The following is a 3,539-nucleotide window of genomic DNA, read 5'->3' on the forward strand; positions in this document are numbered from 1 at the left end:
CGCAGGGGTTTACAGCGAAGAAAAAACACAGGGTGGACGACCCCAACATAGCAGTCAAGACAGATGCAACACTGGAAGAAAGGACGGCCTGTAAGGAGGAGGCCAAGTGAAAACATACTTGCTTTCAAAAAGAAGGATAATTTCAGGCTTATGGAGAGAATATACAACAATGTGAATAAGGCAAAAAGGATCTCACACATGGACAGGTTGAGAGAAAAGAAGTCAGAAGACAAATTCCCTTGATTCCTTCTTAATATCAGCCATATGACGTAACCATTCAAAGGCAGACACAGGAGGATGTTGACTGTAACTGTAGCCACAGCTAATACCACACTGGTAGAATCATAAATACTGCCGTGGCTGAAGGAAGCATTCTTCAACAAAGAAATGTCCATGTTGTGTCTGTAATGAAAAAGAGAGAATTCTATGAAATTTGTTTTGATATTCTCCAAAATTCATCAACAAAATCACAACTTCAGTCTTGGACACAAACCTGATACAGAGTTGAGCAGCGAAAGAAGTTCTGGTCAATCGGCGGTGAAGTGAAGGTTTGAAATGATGAGCAAATAGCTTTGCAGGCTCCTCTTACTGGAAATTTACTGCATCTCAACCCAGGATGATTCACGCCTTTCTCTCTGGTCCAGCCTCTCCTCTGTCCTCCTGCCCCCCTCTTCAGCTCGTTCATCCATCAACTGCATGAAACCGTCTATTTAGCCTCTTTACATTCAAAGCAGTCCTTTGCATTTCTGTCCTGCTTGTCTCACCACCATCCACCCCATCCCTCTTCAGGACTGCTCACAAGGGGAGAATCAGATGCTCCGTTGGTCTCATAGTGCTCTGCAAGCGTCTGCTTCATCCTTCGTTCTCAATAAGGTTATCGCATTTGTGTTGGTAAAGTCTTTTCTCGCTGATGTTGGTTTGTTGTTGAAATAAAAGCACATCAGTTAAACGCTTGCAAGGAGTTTGTTTTACGTCATAAGAAAAAAAAAGGAATTATTAAAATAGTTCTCACTGCCTTGAAAACATCATTGCTGTGCTCTACATTTTATCCCCCAGCTGGGATAGATGGCCTGATCAGGTCCTGAAAATGGATAGATGGATGGATTTTCGACTACGGTTTCTTCCAGCAGGTTACTGTGCATCACTGGTCACCTCGTCTCATTTAGATAAAAACATATTTTAATCACCTCTCCCTCTTCTCTGCAGAAAGCTTGGACTGCTTATAGTATTCTGTATTGTAGGATAAGCAACAGATGCTTTTGCATTTTGCATTCAGCCAAGTTGATAACAGATACTGTACAGAGAATAACTAAACGTGCATTAGCATGCATATATGTATATATATGTATAAACTATGACCTCCATCCATTCATTGTCTTCCGCTTATCTGGGGTCGGGTCGCGGGGGCAGTAGGCGGAGCAGGTCATCCCAGACCTCCCTCCCTCCGGCGACGCTTTCCAGCTCTGCCTGGGGGATCCCGAGGCGTTCCCAGGCCAGCTGAGAGATATAATCTCTCCAGTGGGTCCTGGGGGTCTCCTCCCAGGTGGACGAGTTTGGAAAACCTCCAGAGGAAGCCTACCCGGAGGCATCCGAACAAGATGTCCATACCACCTCAACTGGCTCCTTTCGACGCAAAGGAGCAGCGGCTCTACTCCGAACTCCCTTCGGATGTCTGAGCTCCTCACCCTATCTCTAAGGCTGAGCCCAGCCACCCTGCGGAGGAATCTCATTTCGTCCGCTTGTATCCGCGATCTCGTTCTTTCGGTCACGACCCAAAGCTCGTGACCATAGGTGAGGATTGGGACGTAGATGGACTGGTAAATCGAGAGCTTCGCCTTACGGCTCAGCTCTCTCTTCACCACGACAGTCCGGTACAGCGCCCGCATTACTGCTGATGCCGCACCGAGCCGCCTGTCCATCTCACCCTCCATTTTCCCATCACTCGTGAACAAGATCCCGGGATACTTAAACTCCCTCGCTTGAGGAAGCAACTCCCCCCCCACCCGGAGGTGGCAGTCCACCGGTTTCCGACAGAGAACCATGGCCTCGGACTTGGAGGTACTGATCCGCATCCCTGCCGCTTTGCACTTGGCTACAAACCGCTCCAGTGAGTGCTGAAGGTCACGGTCTGATGGAGCCAACAGTACCACGTCGTCTGCAAAAAGCAGAGACGAGATCCTGAGGTCCCCAAACCGGACACCCTCCTCTCCCTGACTGTGCCTTGAGATCCTGTCCAGGAAGACCACAAACAGGATTGGTGACAAGGGGCAGCCCTGGCGGAGTCCAACACCCACTGGGAACGTGTCCGACTTATTGCCGAGAATGCGGACACAGCTCGCACTTTGGTTGTACAGGGACCGTATGGCTCATAGCAGCGAGCCCGGTACCCCATACTCCCTCAGTACCCCCCGCAGAGTTCCTTGGGGGACACGTTTAAAGGCCTTCTCCCGATCCACAAAGCACATGTGGACTGGCAGGTCGAACTCCCATGCCCCCCTCAGCAGCTCCGCAAGGGTAAAGAGCTGGTCCACTGTGCAACAACCAGGACGGAATCCGCATTGCTCCTCCTGAATCCGAGGTTCGACAATCGGCCGAAGCCTCCTTTCCAGCACCCTAGAGTAAACTTTCCCGGGGAGGCTGAGAAGTGTGACACCTCGATAATTGGCACACACTCTCCGGTCCCCTTTTTTAAAAATGGGAACCACCACCCCGGTCTGCCACTCCACAGGCACTGTACCCGATGCCCACGCGACATTGAAGAGACGTGTAAACTATAACCTGAATCTCATTATATTTGTGTATGTTGAATTTGTGGATTGCTGCCATACAACACGTTATTTCAGTCAATTTACAGAATAAAGCAGTTGCAGATATTTGTGTGTAGTTTGCTGGTTGATTGCTTCAAAACACCTGTAAGTTTTCATTTGGCCGTGCGGCGTTTCTGTTACATGGAGCACATGTAAAGCAGTGTCGCACCTTTGGGTCATTTGTCTTGCAAATCATTTAAGCTTATAGCAAAGACTATTCTTACAGCTCACTGTGAAGGTTATAGATAATAACTTGAATATATCAAAAACAAAGACATTGGATAGCATCATATGGAGGTCACAATTTGCATGATGTTTGTGAAAAGGGTGACAAGAGCAGCTTTTTGTACACGGAGACAAAAAAAAACAAAACAAAAACAATACAAAAAGTTTTGCTCTTGTTTGTGGCTCCTGAAAGTTTACCCTGGATGGAACTGTTTGGATATAAAAACATTCATATCACTGTGTGGTAAAACGCATGTAAGTGCTTATTTTTATATCGTCAAAAGTGAAATACATAAAGTTGAATGTTCATTTACCTTTGAGGTGCTTGTCTCTATGACTGAGCAAATGCTTGTACACAGGAGTTTCACTGACTGTAGATATAACAGCATTAAGTTAAGCCAGACTTTATGGTTTTCGTACTATACAGTCTATTGTAAGTATTTTCAGGAACACACTTGTCTTGGAAATTGTGTTCAGTTCCTTTAGATTTTATTTTCATGCATTTGA

Source organism: Stegastes partitus, unplaced genomic scaffold (genome assembly GCF_000690725.1).
Source record: "Stegastes partitus isolate 25-593 unplaced genomic scaffold, Stegastes_partitus-1.0.2 Scaffold77, whole genome shotgun sequence".
Lineage (NCBI taxonomy): Eukaryota > Metazoa > Chordata > Actinopteri > Pomacentridae > Stegastes > Stegastes partitus.